We start from the raw sequence: 24396 nt of genomic DNA, 5'->3' as shown, positions 1-24396 counted from the left end.
ACACACGATTGAAACACTCTCGCATAAACACAGACTATTGAAATGCTGTCAGATACACACACACACTACTGAAACGCTCTCAGATATACACACACACACACTACTGAAATGCTCTCACATACACACACACACACACGCCTTAAACGCTCTCACATCCACACACACTACTGAAACGCTCTGACATACACACACACTACTGAAACGCTCTCACATACACACACAACACTGAAACACTCTCACATACACACACACACTACTGAAACGCTCTCAAATAAACACACAAAAACTGAAACCCTCTCACATACACACACACTACTACAACGTTCTCACATATACACACACACTACTGAAACGCTCTCAAATACACACACACACTACTGAAACGCTGTCTCATACACACACACACACTTCTGAAACGCTCTCACATACACACACACAACTGAAACGCTGTCTCATACAGACACTACTGAAACGCTCTCACATACACACACAACACTGAAACACTCTCACATACACACACACACTACTGAAACGCTCTCACATAAACACAAAAAAACTGAAACCCTCTCACATACACACACACTACTACAACGTTCTCACATATACACACACACTATTGAAACGCTCTAACATACACACATACACAACTGAAACGCTCTCACATACACACACAACTGAAACGCTCTCAGTGACACACACACACGATTAAAACACTCTCGCATACACACACACTATTGAAATGCTCTCAGATACACACACACACACTACTGAAACGCTCTCAGATACACACACACACACACTACTGAAACGCTCTCACATACACACACAATACTGAAACACTCTCACATACACACACACACTCCTGAAACGCTCTCAAATATACACACACACTACTGAAACGTTCTCTCATACACACACAAACACACTACTGAAACGCTCTCACATACACACACACACAACTGAAACGCTCTCTCACATACACACAAACACACTACTGAAATTCTCTCACATACTCACATACACACAACTGAAACGCTCTCATATACACACACACACTCCTGAAACGCTCTCACATAAACACATACAGCTTAAATTCTCTCTCACATACACACACATTCAACTGAAACGCTGTCTCATACAGACACAACTGAAACTCTCTCACATACACACACACTACTGAAACGCTCTCAAATACACACACACACTACTGAAACGCTGTCTCATACACACACACACACTTCTAGAACGCTCTCACATACACACACACAACTGAAAAGCTGTCTCATACAAACACTACTGAAACGCTCTCACATACACACACTCAACTGAAACGCTCTCACATACACACATACACAACTGAAACTCTCTCACATACACACATACACAACTGAAACGCTCTCGCATACACACACAAACACAACTGAAACACTCTATCACACACAAACACACGACTGAAACGCTCTCACATACACACAAACATAGGACTGAAACGCTCTCACATACACACACACACTACTGAAACGCTCACACATACACACACACTACTGAAACGCTCACACATACACACTACTGAAACGCTCTCACATACACATACACACACTAGTGAAATGCTCTCACACACACACACACAAGACTGAAATGCTCTCTCACATACACACACACTCCTGAAACGCTCTCACATGCACACACACACAACTGAAACGCTCTCTCACAGACACACTCCTGAAATTCTCTCACATACACACATACACACAACTGAAACGCTCTCATATACACACACACTACTGAAACGCTCTCTCATACACACATACAAATGAAATGCTCTCACACACACACACACACACACTACTGAAACCCTGTCACATACACACACAATACTGAAACGCTGTCTCATACACACACACACACACACACTACTGAAACGCTCTCACATAAACACACACACACAACTGAAACGCTCTCTCACATACACACACACACAATTGAAAAGCTCTCATATACACACACACACTCCTTAAATTCTCTCTCACATACACACACACTATTAAAATGCTCTCAAATACACACAAACACTACTGAAACACTCTCACATACACACACTCTACTTAAACACTCTCAGTTACACACACACACGATTGAAACACTCTCGCATACACACACACTATTGAAATGCTCTCAGACACACACACACACACACTCCTTCAACGCTCTCAAATACACACACACAACTGAAACGCTCTCACATAAACACACAAAAACTGAAACACTCTCACATACACACACACTACTACAACGTTCTCACAAATACACACACACTACTGAAACGCTCTAACATACAAACATACACAACTGAAACGCTCTCACACACACACACAACTGAAACGCTCTCACATACACACATACACAACTGAAACGCTCTCACATACACACACACACGACTGAAACGCTCTCACATACACACACAACACTGAAACGCTGTCTCATACAGACACAACTGAAACGCTGTCACATACACACATACACGACTGAAACGCTCACATACACACACACACGACTGAAACGCTCTCACATACACACATACACAACTGAAACGCTCTCACATACACACATACACAACTGAAACGCTCTCACATACACACACAATTGAAACGCTCTCACATACACACATACACAACTGAAACGCTCTCACATACACACACACACGACTGAAACGCTCTCACATACACACACACTACTGAAACGCTCTCAAATACACACACACACACTACTGAAACGCTCACACATACACACTACTGAAACGCTCTCACATACACATACACACACTAGTGAAATGCTCTCACACACACACACACAACTGAAACGCTGTCTCATACAGACACTACTGAAACGCTCTCACATACACACATACACAACTGAAACGCTCTCACATACACAATACTGAAACGCTCTCACATACACATACACACTAGTGAAACGCTCTCACACACACACACACACAAAACTGAAATGCTGTCTCACATACACACACACTCCTGAAACGCTCTCACACACACACAAACACAAAACTGAAATGCTCTCTCACATACACACACACTCCTGAAACGCTCTCACATACACACACACACAACTGAAACGCTCTCTCACATACACACTACTGAAATTCTCTCACATACACACATACACACAACTGAAACGCTCTCACATACACACACACACTCCTGAAACACTCTCACATACACACACACTCCTGAAACGCTCTCACATATACACACACTACTGAAACGCTCTCACATACACACATACACAACTGAAACGCTCTCACATACACAATACTGAAACGCTCTCACATACACATACACACTAGTGAAACGCTCTCACACACACACACACACAAAACTGAAATGCTGTCTCACATACACACACACTCCTGAAACGCTCTCACACACACACAAACACAAAACTGAAATGCTCTCTCACATACACACACACTCCTGAAACGCTCTCACATACACACACACACAACTGAAACGCTCTCTCACATACACACTACTGAAATTCTCTCACATACACACATACACACAACTGAAACGCTCTCACATACACACACACACTCCTGAAACACTCTCACATACACACACACTCCTGAAACGCTCTCACATATACACACACTACTGAAACGCTCTCACATACACACACACTACTACAACGTTCTCACAAATACACACACACTACTGAAACGCTCTAACATACACACATACAAAACTGAAACGCTCTCACATACACAAACACACAACTGAAACGCTCTCACATACACACACACTCCTGAAACGCTCTCACATATACACACACTACTGAAACGCTCTCACATACACACACACTACTACAACGTTCTCACAAATACACACACACTACTGAAACGCTCTAACATACACACACACACTACTGAAATGCTGTCTCATACACACACACACACACGACTGAAACGCTCTCACATACACACACACAACCGAAACGCTGTCTCATACACACACACACACTTCTGAAACCCTCTCACATACACACACAATACTGAAACGCTGTCTCATACACACACACACACACACTACTGAAACGCTCTCACATAAACACACACACACAACTGAAACGCTCTCTCATATACACACACACACAATTGAAACGCTCTCATATACACACACACACTCCTTAAATTCTCTCTCACACACACACACACACACACTCTACTGAAACGCTCTCACATAAACACACACACACAACTGAAACGTTCTCTCACATACACACACACACAATTAAAATGCTCTCAAATACACACACACACTACTGAAACACTCTCACATACACACTCTACTGAAACACTCTCAGTTACACACACACACGATTGAAACACTCTGGCATACACACACACTATTGAAATGCTCTCAGATACACACACACACTACTGAAACGCTCTCAGATACACACACACACACTACTGAAACGCTCTCACATACACACACACACTACTGAAACGCTCTCAAATACACACACACACTACTGAAACGTTCTCTCATACACACACAAACTACTGAAACGCTCTCACATACACACACACACACAACTGAAACGCTCTCTCACATACACACAAACACACTACAGAAACGCTCTCACACACACAAACACAACTTAAACACTCTCTCATTCACACACACACTCCTGAAACGCTCTCACATACACACACACACACAACTGAATCGCTCTCTCACATACACACAAACACACTACTGAAACGCTCTCACATACACACACACACAACTGAAACACTCTCTCACACACAAACACACTACTGAAACGCTCTCACATACACACACACACACACACACACACACAACTGAAACGCTCTCTCACATACACACACACTCCTGAAACGCTCTCTCACATACACACTACTGAAACGCTCTCACATACACACACACACAACTGAAACGCTCTCACATACACACACACTCCTGAAACGCTCTCACATACACACAAACATTCGACTGAAACGCTCTCACATACACAAACACACAACTGAAACGCTCTCACATACACACACACACACACAACTGAAACGCTCTCAAATACACACACACACACTACTGAAACGCTCTCACATACACACAAACATACGACTGAAACGCTCTCACATACACAAACACACAACTGAAACGCTCTCACATACACACACACACACAACTAATACGCTCTCAAATACAGACACACACAACTGAAACGCTCTCAAATACACACACACACTACTGAAACGCTCGCACATACACAATACTGAAACGCTGTCACATACACATACACACACAAGTGAAAAGCTCTCACACACACACACACACAACTGAAACGCTCTCTCACAAACACACTACTTAAATGCTCTCACATACACACATACACACAACTGAAACGCTCTCACATACACACACACTCTAATGAAAAACTCTAACATACACACACACACTCCTGAAACGCTCTCACATACACACACACTCCTGAAACGCTGTCTCATACAGACACAACTGAAACTCTCTCACATACAAACACACACTACTGAAACGCTCTCTCATACACACATACAAATGAAATGCTCTCACACACACACACACACTACTGAAACCCTCTCACATACACACACAATACTGAAACGCTCTCACATAGACACACACACACAACTGAAACGCTTTCTCACATATATACACACACAATATTGAAACGCTCTCACATACAAACACACAACTGAAACGCTCTCTCACATAAACACACACACACAACTGAAACGCTCTCACATACACACACACAAACAACTGAAACGCTCTCTCACGTACACACTACTGAAACGCTCTCACATACACACACACACAACTGAAACGCTCTCACATACACACACACACTACTGAAACGCTCTCACATACACACACACACAACTGAAATGCTCTCACATACACACACACATCTGAAACGATGTCTCATACAAACACAACTGAAACTCTCTCACATACACACACACTACTGAAACGCTCTCTCATACACACATACAAATGAAATGCTCTCACACACACACACACACACACTACTGAAACCCTCTCACATACACACACAATACTGAAACGCTGTCTCATACACACACACACACACTACTGAAACGCTCTCACATACACACACACACTCCTTAAATTCTCTCTCACATACACACACACTATTAAAATGCTCTCAAATACACACAAACACTACTGAAATACTCTCACATACACACACTCTACTGAAACACTCTAAGTTACACACACACACTATTGAAACACTCTCGCATACACACACACTATTGAAACGCTCTCAGATACACACACACACACGACTGAAATGCTCTCACATACACACACACTCCTTAAACGCTCTCACATACACACACACTACTGAAACGCTCTGACATACACACACACTACTGAAACGCTCTCACATACACACACAACACTGAAACACTCTCACATACACATACACTACTACAACGTTCTCACATATACACACACACTACTGAAACGCTCTAACATACACACATACACAACTGAAACGCTCTCACATACACACACAACTGAAACGCTCTCACATACACACATACACAACTGAAACGCTCTCACATACACACACAACTGAAACGCTCTCACATACACACATACACAACTGAAACGCTCTCACATACACACACACACAACTGAAACGCTCTCACATACACACACAACTGAAACGCTCTCACATACACACACACACAACTGAAACGCTCTCACATACACACACACACAACTGAAACGCTCTCACATACACACACAACTGAAACGCTCTCACATACACACACACACGACTGAAACGCTTTCTCATTGTTAAGGGAAAACAGGTCGAAACCTAAATTCCCGTTATTAGGAAAGACACAACACGAACTAATTCAGCTTTGTACAAAGGGCACCCTGTCTCAGTGGCTTCCCGAGAGAGAGTCCGCCGAGACAGTTCCTTGCTTCTTTATGATACTGATAATCCAGATACATGGGAGTGTGGATGGGTGCTCATATCAAGGCAGGTGCGTTCTCATGATGATAACAGTGTGACCTTGAATGAACTTCTATTTGAACATAGTGTGACAATAAAACATTAAAACATTATTTTCTTTTATCACTCATACACACACACACACGACTGAAACGCTCTCACATACACACACACACGACTGAAACGCTTTCTCATTGTTAAGGGAAAACAGGTCGAAACCTAAATTCCCGTTATTAGGAAAGACACAACACGAACTAATTCAGCTTTGTACAAAGGGCACCCTGTCTCAGTGGCTTCCCGAGAGAGAGTCCGCCGAGACAGTTCCTTGCTTCTTTATGATACTGATAATCCAGATACATGGGAGTGTGGATGGGTGCTCATATCAAGGCAGGTGCGTTCTCATGATGATCACAGTGTGACCTTGAATGAACTTCTATTTGAACATAGTGTGACAATAAAACATTAAAACATTATTTTCTTTTATCACTCATACACACACACACGACTGAAACGCTCTAACGTACACACACACACACTACTGAAACGCTGTCACATATATACACACGTACACACACTACTGATACGCTCTCACATACATAAACACACTACTTAAACGCTCTCACCTACACACACACTACTGAAACATTCTCACATAAACACACACTACTTAAACGCTGTCACATATACACACACGTACACACACAACTGAAACGCTCTCACATATATACACACACTACTGAAACGCTCACACATACACACAAACACTACTGAAACGCTCTCACATACACACAAACACTACTGAAACGCTCTCACATACACACACACTCCTGAAACGCTGTCACATACACACACACTACTGAAACACTCTCACATCCACACAAACACTGCTGACACTCTCTCACATACACACACACACAACTGAAACGCTCTCTCACATACACACACACTCCTGAAACGCTCTCACATACACACACACATACAAAAGAAATGCTCTCTCACATACACACACACTCCTGAAACGCTCAAACATACACACACACACACAACTGAAACGCTCTCTCACATACACACACACACTACTGAAACGCTCTCACATACACACACACACACTCCTTAAACGCTCTCACATACACACACACACTACTGAAACGCTCTCACATACACACACACACACACTCCTTAAACGCTCTCATATACACACACACACAATTGAAACGCTCTCTCACATACTCACACACTACTAAAACGCTCTCACATACAAACACACACACTCCTTAAACGCTCTCACATACACACACAAACAATTGAAACGCTCTCTCACATACACACACACAACTGAAACGCTCTCACATACACACACACACTACTGAAACGCTGTCACATATACACACACACTACTGAAACGCTCTCACATACACACACACACTCCTTAAACGCTCTCACATACACACACAGAGCTGAAACGCTCTCACATACACACACACACACTCCTTAAACGCTCTCACATACACACACACACACTACTGAAAAGCTCATACATACACACACACACACTCCTTAAACGCTCTCACATACACACACACACTACTGAACCGCTCTCACATACACACACACACACTCCTTAAACGCTCTCACATACACACACACACTACTGAAACGCTCTCACATACACACACACAACTGAAATGCTCTCTCACATACACACACACTACTGAAATGCTCTCTCACATACACACACAACTGAAATGCTCTCTCACACACACACACACTACTGAAACGCTCTCACACATACACACACACAACTGAAATGCTCTCACATCCACACAAACACACTTCTGAAATGCTCTCACATACACAAACAGAACTGAAACGCTCTCACATACACACACACACTACTGAAACGCTCTCACATACACACACACACACTCCTTAAACGCTCTCACATACACACACACAAAATTGAAATGCTCTCTCACATACTCACACACTACTGAAACGCTCTCACATACACACACAGAACTGAAACGCTCTCACATACACACACAAAGCTGAAACGCTCTCACACACACACACACACACTCCTTAAACGTCTCACATACACACACACACACAATTGAAATGCACTCTCACATACACACACAAAACTGAAACGCTCTCTCACACACACACAAAACTGAAACGCTCTCACATACACACACACACTACTGAAACAATCTCACATACACACACACAACTGAAACGCTCTCACATACACACACACACTACTGAAACGCTCTCACACACACACACACACTACTGAAACGCTGTCTCATAAACACACACACACAACTGAAATGCTCTCACATCCACACACACGACTGAAAGGCTCTCATATACACACACACTACTGAAACGCTCTCACATATACATACACACACAACTGAAACTCTCTCAGATAGACACACACACTACTGAAACGCTCTCACATACACACACACACTACTGTGACGCGCTAACATACAAACACACTACTGAAACGCTCTCACATACACACACAAACTACTGAAACGCTCTTACACACACACACACTACTGAAACGCTCTCACACACACACACACACTACTGAAATGCTCTGACATACACACACAAAAAAACTACTGAACACTCTCACATACACACACACAACTAAACACTCTCACATTCACAAACACTACTGAAACTCTCTCACACATACACACATACACTACTGAAACGCTTTCACATACACACACGCACTACTGAAACGCTCTCACATACACACACACAACTGAAACGCTCTCACATACACGCACACACACAACTGAAATGCTCTCTCATATACACACACACACTACTGAAACAATCTCACATACACACACACAACTGAAACGCTCTCACATACACACACACACTACTGAAACGCTCTCACATACACACACACACACTCCTTAAACGCTCTCACATACACACACACACTACTGAAACGCTCTCACATATACACACACACACTCCTTAAACGCTCTCAAATACACACACACACTACTGAAACGCTAACACATACACACACACAGACAATTGAAACGCTCTCACATACACACACACAACTGAAACGCTCTCACATGCACACACACACTACTGAAACACTGTCTCATACACACACACACTACTGAAACACTATCACATCCACACACACACTACTGAAACTCTCTCACATACACACACACTAATGAAACGCTCTCACGTACACAAACAACTGAAACGCTCTCACATGCACACACACACTCCTGAAATGCTCTCACATGCACACACACACTCCTGAAATGCTCTCAAATACACACACACAGAACTGAAACGCTCTCAAATACACACACACACAACTGAACTCTCACACACACACACTACTGAAACGCTGATGATGATGATGGTGATGATGATGATGATGGTGATGATGATGATGATGTTGATGATGGTGATGGTGATGGTGATGATGATGATGGTGATGGTGACGGTGACGGTTACGATGGTGATGATGATGATGATGACGATGATGGTGATGATGATGATGATGATGACGATGATGATGGTGATGATGACGATGATGGTGATGATGATGATGATGATGATGATGATGATGATGACGACGATGATGATGACGATGATGGTGATGATGATGATGATGATGATGATGGTGATGATGACGATGATGGTGATGATGATGATGGTGATGATGACGATGATGACGACGATGATGATGACGATGATGGTGATGATGATGATGATGATGATGATGATGATGGTGATGATGACGATGATGATGATGATGATGATGATGATGATGATGACGACGATGATGATGACGATGATGGTGATGATGATGATGATGTTGATGATGGTGATGATGATGATGATGATGATGATGATGATGATGATGATGATGATGACGATGATGGTGATGATGATGATGATGATGATGATGGTGATGATGACGGTGATGGTGATGATGATGATGGTGATGATGACGATGATGACGACGATGATGATGACGATGATGGTGATGATGATGATGATGATGATGATGATGATGATGGTGATGATGACGATGATGATGATGATGATGATGATGATGATGACGACGATGATGATGACGATGATGGTGATGATGACGATGATGGTGATGATGATGACGATGATGATGACGATGATGGTGATGATGATGATGATGATGATGTTGATGATGGTGATGATGATGATGATGATGACGACGATGATGATGACGATGATGGTGATGATGACGATGATGGTGATGATGATGATGATGATGATGATGATGATGATGATGACGATGATGGTGATGATGATGATGATGATGATGATGGTGATGATGACGATGATGGTGATGATGATGATGATGATGATGATGATGATGATGATGATGATGATGATGGTGATGATGATGATGGTGATGATGATGATGGTGATGACGATGATGGTGATGATGATGATGATGATGATGGTGATGATGATGATGGTGATGATGATGATGGTGATGATGATGATGGTGATGACGATGATGGTGATGATGATGATGATGGTGATGATGATGATGATGATGATGATGGTGATGATGATGATGGTGATGATGATGATGGTGATGACGATGATGGTGATGATGATGATGATGGTGATGATGATGATGATGATGATGATGGTGATGATGACGATGATGGTGATGATGATGATGAGCGGCTGGCTTGACCAAGCTGTAGCGAAAGACCGCTGACTTGACCGCGGTCGATGCGCATCGCGGGCTGCGGAGCGGAGCACCCGCGGAGCATCTCGAGCTGCTGCGCTTCAACAGGGCCGCTGTCAAGCTCGATAGAACAGAATGTAGCAGACAGGAAGTCAGGCACAGAAAAGACGAGAGAATCCGGCCAATTTTCAAAATAAAATAAAGAGAGCCTCTCGTTAGACTTCGTCCGATGACGTCTGTTCAGCACATCGGTGGTCTGGTTAACGCCAGAGCCTCTGTGTGCAAGGCTTCAGTCTGCAGATGTGTGTTTCTAAAAGCTCATTTTGGTGCTGTGCTTAGTTTTGCTGCACACTCGTAGCTGCCCAGCTGTGTTTCGCAACCCGTTAGCATAGCCGCACCGAACCTGTAGCCGGGGCAAGTCCAGGCAGCACCGCTTTGAGTGCTGCCGCTGAACGTTTTATTTTACCGACCGAGACGTCTCACTCTCAACTCGAGACTCCGACACTGAAGAGGAAACGTACCAGATAAGTTTTATCAGTCTGCACCGCGGTCAGTAGCCCAGTCAGGGAATAAGAAGTGTGTTTGATTGAGTGAATCGCCATGATGCACTATCTGCCAAATTGATGTATCCAGGTGTGTTTGCATCAGCCACATCAAGGACCAGGCATACCTGGATTCATCAGTTTGGCGAATATTGTAAGACAGGAGGTAAATGAGCTGCCTTGAATGCAGGATGTGGTGGAACTGTGCATATGTAAGATTCACATCTACAGTCGGAAACTGATTGCTGAAGAATTTACTCATTCTTCACGTCAGTTGCGCATCATTTTAATCCTGGAAACATGTTAAAGTTGGGACAGAACATCTAACAGGATTTAGCATGAAATGTAGCCGCCTCATCAGTTCCAGTGTTGAAAGGACAGCCATGTGACGTGACAGGCAGTTCGAAGTTGATGTTGTCTGGGCATTGTTCCAGCCAAAGTGACTGAGAGGAGGAGAAAGACTCCCGATCAGGATGCTGTGGACCACATTATTCCTGGAGAAGACAAATCCTGCCTGGAAGGAAGACTTATTAACCCTTATGAAGGTAAGTTCTTCATCCAATATATTCATGTCTGATTCTCTGAGTGTAGTCACCTCACAGTAGCTGTAGTTTAAGATGCTGGGAGTGATGTACTGCTCAGGGCCCCAGCATGCACTGCTAAGACCCTATTGTTTTTCCATCTCCATGTGAACAAACTTCAGGCCACTTGAGTCAGTTGAGTCAGACGTCCATTCCTGGATTATTGGGAGCTGACAGAGACAGAATACACCACTAAACACTGCAAGCTCCAACAAGGTAGGGAAGTGACTGCTGTCCATCTGAAGTTTCAGGAAGGGTTGGGAGAGCAAAGTGCTAAAAGTTACCCCTCAACTACATCAGGCGTGACAATGTCATGACACACATGTCGCAGCACAATGCATCCGTTAAAATCAACCCAGGCTGCTAAAGATTGTTTTCCATAATGCCTGTAATGTGTGTGTGCTTCCCATCCAGATAAAACCCACGTGGAGTTGATATAGTACACCGACTGGCTACCTAGATGCAATATTTTTCCTTGCATTGTCTTCCTTAAACGCTGGACCGAAGGGGATTTAAATTGTAAGATCATTTGATTGATGGGTTGCTATGTGGTTGCAGAGTTGAATTTCTGAAAGCCTGCATCAAATTCAGGAATCGAGTCTTATTTATCTAACCTGTTCATGCAGTCTTCATTGGTGGTTCAAAGCTACCAACCTACAGCCAGGACTGAGTTAGATGTGCAGGGATGGGCAATTACAGGCAAACAAACTCAGTTATAAAATGGATTGGTGAACTCTGCCTATCTGTGGTACAGTGAGCGTATACCACAGCTACGATTTTAAAAAGCCTTATCATAGCATATCACTCTGTTTCAGGGAAGCATCATGTTTCCATGACAACAACCACCAACCTGGGCCGTATTATTATCAGATGAGATGATAAAACTCTGCACTCTGCTTCAATGAATAATTAGGAGTCAGACAGCTGCCGTTTAGGGACCGTCGAGGATCAGCACACAGGGCTCTACAGGGTGGTCTGCCCTTGTCTGATTGAGCAGCCTCATGGAAAAGAGATTTTACAGTTCTTCCCTTTATTTACTCATCAAGTTTATTTTATGGCAACCAGGCTATTCAGTGCTTTGAACGTCATGATATTCAGACGGCGCTGCTGTGTCTCCATGTGTCTGCCGCGATGTCACCTACAGTCAGCTTAGTGAAGTCAGTGACCATTCAAAGCTGCAACAATCAAAAAACCTCCTTGGTTGAGGTTAGGGTGGATTCTTCTGGACCACTCACTCATAGTAACTGTGTTCCCACGTGTTTACGTCACTGGACTGATGGTCAGAGAAGCAAACATTCATCCATGAAAACAAACTGTAGGGAGCAAAAAGTTGCTGTTTCATTATAAACTTTGATCAAAAACTTTATGCACTACAAATTGTTTACAACGTATCCAAAATTCTTAGCTTTTCCTGTGTAATGTGAAGGTCATTAAAGCACACACAATGTTTAGCTTCCTGATGTCATCCCTCTGGTCTGTACACCAAGAATGCAAATGACTGATTCAACCTGAGGAGTAGTTGCTGGGATAAACTGGGATTCTCTGCTTATCCTGGATGAATTTAGCCTTGATTTGGGTTATTAATTAATAATTGGCTTTATTAATGCTGCTTCTCAGACAGCAGCCACTCTCATCTGAAGCCAGTTTGTTTCTTACAATGACAAGACATGTAAAAGTAAAAAAATTCAGACACGTTACAAAAGGATCATACATGTTTAAACATTCTTTTTGCCTCACCGCATAGATGCTTCAAAAGAAGACGGAACACTGGGACGGCTGGTGAATGATGATCACATACATCCCAACTGCAAAGCCAAGAGAATAATGGTCCACGGAAGGCCCCACCTTTGCCTTTTTGCTGTCAAGGAAATCTTTCCAGGCGAGGAGCTAACATATAACTATGGTGACTCCTCTTGGCCATGGCGCTCAATGGTGAGTTAAGGTTCTCATGTTCTTTTAATACAGCAGCTAGTTCTGACTGTAAACTGTAAAGAGGCACTCCAATGCTGATATTGAGTACGAAAGCAGTAGGATGTTTCCCAGTATGTCTCAGTCCATGTTACAGGTGTTCCAACAGTTGCTAATGAAAACAGTCATGGCTAACTTGCTGGCTAGTTTAACACAAACGGCATTGTAACAAATAGCACTGAAACTGGACTTTTTTCCAAAACTTACTTTTGAGATGAATCATGAATTGTTGTTAGCAGAGGATGAGGAGAAGATAAAGCAGAATACTTCAGTGCAAACCTCCAGCTATGCTGTTGTGACATCAGTGAGCGAGTGTGCAGGAATATGTTCATTATTTGTGTGGCTTAGTAACAGTCATTTTCTGGTTCAGTGACAGCACCATTTGTGTTGGTAGAGTCCAAAGAAATGATAAGATAAACAAATCATAGTCTGTTATTCTTATTACTGTCAACCAATAAATGCCATTTGTGGAACTGCTGTGGTCCTGAATAGCAGCACAGCTGTGATAGGGTTGTAGGCACAAGGCCGAAGGACAAGAGCAGAACCTTGAGTGTAATATTGCTTAATTAACAAATTAAACAAGTTCAAAACATGAGGTGGAGCTGGAGGTCAGCAGGGTCATCTAAGATTTTAGTTAATTTCATTATTTAATTGGTTTATACGGGACGGTGTGTGCTTAAATTATTAATTCATAAGAATGTGTACATGGGCACAACTGTGAAAATTTTGCGATCTGTAGAAATTGGTTGTAGACCTAGAAATTTTATGCTATATGACTCATTACAGCTGTATTCCTTTCTCAATGACCACAAGTGACAGCGCTACCAGACATGTGACCAGCCAACTGTAAACTTCCTCTGTATTATTTCAGGCACCCTGTGTAGAACCATCAGACCCGAAGTTGAAAGAAAACGAGGCAGCCTCAGAAAAGGCAAGTTGTGCTTTGCACCATCAGTCACGTGCTGCATTTGTGGCCTTCAGTACATTAGAATGCTTTTGGTCCTTCAAATTCCATACGACCTTCTCTGCTGACTTACTAACACTTCTGCCATACTTGCGGGCAGCGTTGCAACACAATGTTTGTGGAAGGAAAATGATTTAGTTCATGTTAAAATAATCTCAACGCTGTCCCTGTCATTGACTCACTCACAGGAAGTCTCTGGTTGCACTGAGGATACGGTGGCGGCGGTCAGTTGCAGTCCTACAACATCAAAGGATGATACTGTAAGTTGACAGTTTTCTGGTAACATCATGACTCTACATCCAGCCATAATACTGTTTAGTTTGACCCTATGACAATGCTCAGGCATCCACACACTCACACACACTGTGTCCTGACAGGATTGTGAGGACACAGCGTGTGTGAGGACAGGAGCAAACTTGTTGAACATGCTTCAAACTGAGACTTGTGTGTCGGATGGGCACCTGACACACCTGAATTATGAGGACACCTTTTTTTAATGAGGACCCTCGTTTATATCTTTACACAATGGGTTTCACAATTTGGTCGGAAAACCTGTAAAGGTTTTAGAATGTCAAGTAGTCTGTAGGTCTTGAATGTAATGAATTTTTTGAAATCTTATTTTGGAACTCGTAGAATTTTGTTGTTTGTAATGACATTGTAACAGTAATCTGTCACCTTTGAGTTTAATATGAGCAGAATCATCTCCTGACTAACTTTCTCAATGACCACCGAGTCACAGTGCTACCAGACAAGTGACTAGACGTAGATCTAGACTGTAAAGGTCTTAGAATGTTAAGTGTGCTACGGGTGGCAGCTTGATCCTCTTTAGGTCTGCAGCCTCCTCCAGCAGCACCCAGGATCTGGGATGAGGGGAGCCCGAAGGCTCCGGAGAAGAAGACGAGTTAGTAATACGTATGAGTATGATTTATGTATGACACATATAGGAGGACAGAGAGGGAAGAGAGGAGGAGAGCCCAATGCACCATGGGAGATCCCTCAGCAGTCTGAGCCTATAGCAGCAGATCTAAGGGCCAGCCTAAGCAGCCCTAAGTATAAGCCTGATCAAAAAGGAAGGTCTTAAGTCTGCTCTTTAAGGTCAAGAGGGTGCCTGCATCCCGGACTGAAACTGGGAGACGGTTCCACAGGAGGAGAGCCTGATAGCTGAAGGCTCTGGCACCATTCTACTTTTAGAAACTCTCAAAACCACAAGTAACCCTGCATCCTGGGAGTGAAGGGCTCTAGCTGGATCATAGGGGACTTGGAGCTCTGTCAGGGATGAAGGCAAGGCAAGGCAAGGCAATTTTATTTGTATAGCCCGTTTTCACAAACAGTTTGTCTCAAAGGGCTTCACATGGCATCATAACAACATCCTCTGCCCTTAGACCCTCACATCGACTGAGGAAAAACTCCATAGAAAACCTTTAACAGGGAAAAATCTGAGAAACCTCAGGGTGAGCAACAGAGGAGGGATCCCTCACCCAGGACGGACAGACGTGCAGTAGATGTTGTTACAGACAAGAAAAGAGTTTACAATGCAAAATGTGGGAAACATGGAAATGTTAATAACAGCTGAAGAAGGAAGCTTCTGGAAGGGGAGGCAGGGAGAGCAAGCCAGCTTGATGGGGGACTGGATGGCAGACTGGTTCATGGAAGGGGAGCGCAGGCCGGTGTAACAGTAGGGAATAAGGGGGGGGGGCGATGCAGGCGGCGGTTGGGGCTCTGGTGGATCTGTGGAAACACAGAGAGACTGCGAGACACCAAGGCCAAACTACAAAGTGCAACAAGTAATAGTGAGGAGAGGAGAGGAGAGGAGAGGAGGGGAGGGGAGGGGAGGGAAGGGCTCCATGTAACCTGATGTGTCCCCCAGCAGTCTAAGCCTGTAGCAGCATAGCTATCAATGGTTCAGAGCTACCTGAACCAGTCCTGACTGAAGGCTCTGTCATAGAGGAAGGTCTTAAGCCTGGACTTAAACGTAGTTAAAGTGTCTGCCTCTCTGACCCATGGAGAGATGCTGGTTCCACAGTAAAGGAGCCCGGTAACTAAAGGCTCTACCTCCCAGTCTGTTTTTAGAGATACTGGGAATCACTAAAAGACCTGCATTCTGGGAGCGGAGTGCTCTGGTCGGACAGTAGGGACTAATGAGCTCTTTCAAATAGGATGGAGCTTTATCATTGAGAGCCTTACAAGTTAGCAGAAGGACTTTGAAGTCGATTCTAGATCCTACAGGAAGCCAGTGGAGAGAAGCTAAAGTGGGAGAGATGTGTTCTCTCTTCTTAACTCCCGTCAAAACCCTCGCTGCAGCGTTCTGGACCAGCTGGAGACTCTTTAGAGAGTATTTAGGACATCCTGACAGGAGAGAGTTGCAGTAGTCCAGCGGAGAAGTGATAAATGCATGCACCAGTTTTTCAGCATCACTCTGGGAAAGGATATTCCTAATCTTAGCGATACTTCGCAGATGGAAGAAGGCGGTCCTAGTCACATGCTTTATGTGGGAGCTGAAGGAAAGGTCCTGGTCAAAAATGACCCCAAGGTTCCTTGCAGTTGTACTCGAAGTTAGGGTGATGCCATCTAGAGTAGAGATCTGATTCAAGAGTGTGTCCCTGTGGTGTTTAGGTCCAAAAATGATTACCTCAGTTTTATCTGAATTGAGCATTAAGAAGTTAGAAGACATCCAGGATTTAATGTCTTTCAGGCAGTCTTGCAGATGAGTAAGCTGGCTTGTGTCGTCTGGCTCCATCGACAAGTAAAGTTGTGTGTCATCTGCATAACAGTGGAAGTTGATCGAGTGCTTCTGGATTATGTCACCTAATGGGAGCATGTAAAGAGTGAAGAGAATCGGTCCTAAAACTGAACCCTGTGGTCCACCATATGTAACTCTGCTATACTCAGAATGGTCATTATTAACATTAACAAACTGAAACCTGTCAGATAAGTAGGACTTGAACCATTTTAGGGCAGTTCCTTTAATCCCAATGTCATGGTCTAGTCTCTGTAGCAGGATGCTGTGGTTGATGGTGTCAAATGCAGCACTGAGGTCCAAAAGGACAAGCACAGAGACAAGACCTCTGTCTGAAGCTATAAGAAGATCATTAGAGACTCTGACCAGTGCTGTTTCAGTGCTATGGTGTTCCCTGAATCCAGACTGGAAGGCTTCAAAGAGCTCGTTGCTGTGCAAATGTTCATGTAGCTGCTCCAGGACAACCTTCTCAAGGATCTTGGAGATGTAGGGAGGTTGGATATCGGCCTATAGTTGGCTAACACATCTGGGTCAAGAGAAGGTTTTTAAGTAAAGGGTTGATGACAGCCACCTTAAAGGCCTGTGGCTCATAACCTGTGACTAAGGAAAGATTCATTTGATTCAATATAGAAGTGTTGACTAGAGGGAAGGCATCCTTAAGGAGGCTTGTCGGGATGGGATCCAGCAGACAAGTGGCTGACTTGGAGGAAGTGACTGTAGAAGTTAATTCTGACAGGTCGATGGGGAGAAGCTGTCCAAGTGAGCACCAAGTCTGGGAGGTGCTTCTATGGGGACTGTAGTCTGTCCTCCATTACTGGCAATCTTTGTTCTAATATTCACAATCTTTTCAGTAAAGAAAGAAAGGAAGTCGTTACTGCTGAGAGTTGGGGGATGCATGGCTCAACAGCACTATGGTTCTTGGTGAGCCTGCCCACGGTGCTGAAGAGGAACCTGGGGTTGTTCTTTTTCTTTTCTATCAGGGACGAGTAGTAAGCGCTTCTAGCATTGCGGAGTTCTTTTTTATATATTAATAAACTCTCCTTCCAGGCTTGGCGGACTTCCTCGTGCTGGCTGGAATGTGTCTTCCTTTCCAGTTGTCTGGTCTTCTGTTTTAAGGCACGCAGCTCTGGGCTGTACCAGGGAACTATTCTTTTCTGGTTGATAACCTTCTTCTTCAGGGGAGCTACGGCATCAAGTGTCCCAAGGAGTGCTGCTTCAGTGCTGTCCACAAGATAGTCCACCTGGGTGGGGTGGAATCAGCATAACTGCCCTTTATATCACTACAAGGTGTGGCAGCAAGCTCTGCTGGAATAAGCTCCTAAATCTAGAAACAGCAGTGTCAGATAGACATCTACTGAAGCGGGACTTTTTCCCAGGTAGGATATAATTTGTTAAAGTAAATTCAAATGTAATTAAGGAGTGATCAGACAAGACAGGGTTCTGAGGAAGAACTATGATGCGGTCAGCTTCTATTCCATAAGTGAGCACTAAATCAAGGATGTGATTAAAAGTGTGAGTGGGTTTGTTTACCCTCTGACAGAAGCCAACAGAATCAAGAAGCGACTTAAACGCAGTGGCCAGACGATCATCATTGACGTCCGCGTGGATGGTAAAGTCACCCACTAGAATGACTTTGTCTGAGTTCAATGCCAAGTTAGACAGAAAGTCAGAGAGTTCTTCTAAGAACTCAGAATAAGGTGCAGGAGGACGGTACACCCCAGCAAGTAAGAGTGGTTTCTCTGCTTTCCAGTCTGGGAGGGAGAAGCTGACAGTCAGGCTCTCAAATGAGTTAATGAACAATTAGGTGGAGGGTTAATGAGCAAATTTGACCGATAGATTGCAGCCCCTCCTCCTCTGCCAGTGGTGCGAGGTACATGGTAGTTAATGTAACCAGGAGGGGAAGATTCATTTAAACTAACACACTCATCTTGCTGCACCCAGGTTTCAGTGAGTGCTAATACACCAATCTGATAATTAGTAATTAAGTCGTTCACTAGGAGAGACTTGGATGCAAGAGATTGAATATTTACCAAACCACATTTAATAGTTTTACTAGGTTGGTTTGCTGGAGCAGTGGTTTTAATTTGAACTAAGTTGCCATAAGTTACTCCTCCAGATTTGGGTGTAGCCTTATACAGCCTCGGGGCAGACACAGTTTCTATAGGCTGGGTGGGTGACAACACGAAGGAACCAGCAGAGGGGCGTGTTAAACTGCAGCTCTGCCTGCTGGTCTGAACTCTGGTTGCTTGTCAGGGATTAGTATGGCTAACAAACTGGCCTCTGTTCCTAGATAAGAGAGATGCACCATCCAAAGTAGGATGGACGCCATCTCTCCCAATCAGACCAGGCTTTCCCCAGAAGGAGCTCCAATTGTCTATGAGCCACGTTGTTATCTCAGCACCACCTGGACATCCAGCGATGGAATGAACGCATGCGGCTAAACATGTCGTCACTCGCTAAATTGGGTAGCAGGCCAGAGAAAACTACAGAGTCCGACATTGTTTTTGCGTAGTTGCACACCGAAGCCATGTTAACTTTAGTTAATTCCGACTGGCGAAGCTGGGTGTCATTAGCGCCGACATGTATTAAAATCTTACTGTATTTAACCGTACGTTTTGCCAGCAGCTTTAGATTTGCCTCAACGTCACCCGCTCTGGCCCCTGGGATGCACTTTATGCTCGCTGGAGTCTCCACCTTCACGTTGCGAAGAACAGAACTGCCAATAACTAATGTCGGCTTCACAGCGGGGCTGCGAGCAACAGAGCCGACATGCAGAGTTTCACTCTCAGCGGGTGTGTCGCTGAGTGGGGAAAAGCGGTTAGAAACATGAAGGGGTTGGTGGGCAAACACGGGCTTACTGCGTCTAGGTTTCCCTCGTGATGTCACCCAGCGGGACTGGCTAGTTCCCGGCTGCTCGGGAGCTGCAGGGGAGCTGCTAGCGGTGGCTAGGCTAGGTGGCTCCGCACCCGCTAAGGTGGACTGAGCAGCTCCTGAAGGTAAAGGACTAGCGCTAGCTTCCATGGTGCGGAGCCGAGTCTCTAACTCACTAAGCCTCGCCTCCAGGACTACAAACAAACTACACTTTTTACACGTACCATTATCACTAAAGGAGGCAGAGGAGTAACTAAACATCTGGCACATGGAGCAGGAGAGGGAGGGAGAGGTGGGGGGAGAGGCGGAAAGAGAGAGAGCAGCCATAGCTAGTGTGCTAAGGTGAGCTAGCGGACCTGTGGCAAATATAACAAATAGAACGAGGAATTTCAGAGCAAAGTCCTGCTAAAGAGTTAAGTGACAGAAACCTATGTATTACACCAAAACGTCGTATACAGTGGTGCTTAAAGCGATTAAGTTAGCAGTACACCTGAGGGAGGATTGAAAGAGTCGAACAACACAGCGACAGGATTACAGGCAGGAAATGACGTAACACGCTCACCGGTATCGGGTCAGCAGGCAGCAAAAGGGAGCCTGATTGTTGAGGACTTTGTATGTTAGAAGGAGAATTTTGAATTCTATTCTGAATCTGACAGGGAGCCATGCAGAGAAGCCAGTTCAGGAGAGACCTGGTCTCTGCTACCAGTTCTAGTCAACACGTGGGCAGCAGCGTTCTGGACCAGCTGGAGAGTCTTTAGGGACTTCTTAGTCCAGCCTGATAGGAGGGAATTGCAGTAATCCAGCCTGGAAGTGACAAAGGCATGGACTAGTTTTTCTGCATCTTTTTGAGCCAGGATGTTTCTGATCTTAGCGATGTTACGTGAATGAAAGAAAGCAGTCCTAGAAATTTGCTTCATGTGGGCATTAAAGGACAGATCCTGATCGAAGAGAACACTGAGGTTCCTTACGGTCGTGCTGGGGGCCAAGGTAATTCCTTCCAGGGTACCTATCTCATTAGATAGGGTGTCTCTAAGATGTTTTGGGCCCAGGACAATGACTTCAGTTTTATCAGAGTTTAATAAAAGGAAATGATTGGTCATCCAAGTTTTTATCTCCTTTAGACAGGCCTCCAGTTTAGTCAGCTGATTTATTTCATGTGGATCATTGATTAGTACAGCTGTGTGTAGTCAGCATAACACTGAAAATTAATTGAGTGTTTCCTCTTTTTTTTTTTTACCTGTCCTGTTCAGTAGCTGAGGCAAGCAGCATCAATGTTCCTGGTGCCTTGTTGTACTGAAGCAGTTTTATTCTGCATAGGAGGAATCTGATAAACTCCTCCTATTGCCATTTATGTTTAACTTTATTAGGAATGGTGTTGGTTCATTGATGAAGCGACCAGACTGAGGACAGGAGAGAGAACAGGGACAGGACAGCGAAGACAAGGGGGGGGGGGGGGGAGAGCCAAAAACAACAACAGCAATAGCAGAAAACAACAACAACAATAAAAAACACACAAAAAACAAAACAAACAAAAACAAACAAACAAAAAACAAATAAACAAAGAAAAAGTAACAACAAAAGAAAAAGAAAAAGAAAGGAAAAAAAACATTGGTTGCAGAATTTCCGGTGCAGGCTTACCATTTGGTTTAATATAATTTTAAGATAAATGTCTGAGTGTGTGTTTATGGTCAGTTGTGCGCTCCATGCGTGTATGTGTGTATACGTGTGTGTACGTGTATGTGTGTGTGCTACGGTTTGTCTTGGATGCCGTGCGTACCTGGCTGTAGCTGATGTGGGGGGCCAGGACATCGCACCCCCAGTCCAGGATAGCAGGTAGGTCAGGACCAGGTCACCAGAGCACCCCGAAACCCCCAGGACACGGGGAGCCCCAGGCCACCCCCCCAGGAAACAGCCACAGGACCAACCCATGCCAGGACCCATAGGAAAGCATAGGAGCAGCAACCCCCACCCATAAGCAACCCACAGAGAGACGGGGCAGAGATGACCCTGGTCCCGTCGGGCACCCCCCCCCCCCCCCCCACAGCATGAGCAGAGCCCAGGGGCACAGGGCCCCTCCGGCCCAAGACCCGACCAGAGCCCCCAGAGAGGTCCGCCAGCGGCGGGGTCGACACCCACCCACACCCCACACCCAGGCGGGGCAGCCACAGCCCACCACAATGACCAGGCCCACCGCCCCGAACAGAGCTATCCCCCCCCCCCAACCCTCGATCCCCATCCCCTCTACTCATCCCCTGTTCTCCCCCTCCCCCCAGAGCAGGAGGGCTTCAGGCTATAGGGCACCACCAGCCAGCCAGCCGGGACCCCCCACTCCCCGGAGAGGTCCAGCCATGCCGCCGGGTTGAGTCAAAGGCACGCACACCCAGGACCGCCACCCCCGAACAAAACCATCATACTCTCATCTTCTTCCATACAGGGGCTGAGAACACCATAGATGCTGATACGGTCCAGGGCACCTCAGACTTAGTGAAACCGCCAGCGAGCGATCCACCGCACAACAGCAGGGCCCGTGACCAACCCCAGCCCAACCACCATGCCGGGAAGAGGACCACCCCCCCCAAAGAGCCCCGGCCAGGCCCCCAGGCCTGCAATGGTGCAGTTACCAAAGGAGGCAGCACTGGACCCACTCCCTGCCCCAGCTGCCCCCCCATCCCAACATGGTGCAGGGTGCGTGTTGTGCATGGGAATGTAGATGTGATGATGTGGATGACTAGAATGTGGTTAAAATTGGCGGAGGCACCCAGGGCATGGGAGCCCCGCCGGTTGCAGACGGCAGAGTCTCCCAGTACATCCTCATGCACTCCCCCAAGCCCTAAATGTCTACGATGGGCCCACCACGGTGCAGTCAGAGGGCAAGGAGGGCCCAGGCCCCCAGTGCACAGCGGAACCCC

At 44.9% G+C, this 24396-nt stretch overlaps 1 protein-coding gene across 6 annotated transcripts in view; it reads left to right on the top strand.

Annotated features, from left to right (window-relative positions):
• Window positions 1–12389: 12389 nt before the first annotated feature.
• LOC147242114 (homeodomain-interacting protein kinase 2-like) overlaps window positions 12390–24396 on the top strand; it is a 34312-nt gene continuing 22305 nt past the window's right edge. For 4 of the 6 annotated variants that reach the window (XR_015111024.1, XR_015111022.1, XR_015111023.1 and 1 more), the window contains exons 1-5: window positions 12390–12911; window positions 13070–13163; window positions 14692–14879; window positions 15787–15846; window positions 16068–16139. The gene's annotated coding sequence lies outside the window, so the exon portion shown is untranslated. Of the gene's footprint in view, window positions 12912–13069; window positions 13164–13378; window positions 13467–14691; window positions 14880–15786; window positions 15847–16067; window positions 16140–24396 lie in introns of those variants that run through there. The other 2 variants (XR_015111025.1, XR_015111026.1) reach the window with 2 other exon arrangements.

The sequence above is a fragment of the Aulostomus chinensis genome, chromosome 21, assembly GCF_037954235.1.
Source record: "Aulostomus chinensis isolate RoL2024-O1b breed Wild chromosome 21, RoL_Achi_v1.0, whole genome shotgun sequence".
NCBI lineage: Eukaryota > Metazoa > Chordata > Actinopteri > Syngnathiformes > Aulostomidae > Aulostomus > Aulostomus chinensis.
Note: the sequence above shows the minus strand (reverse complement) of the source record. Positions and strands in the feature narration are given on the sequence as shown.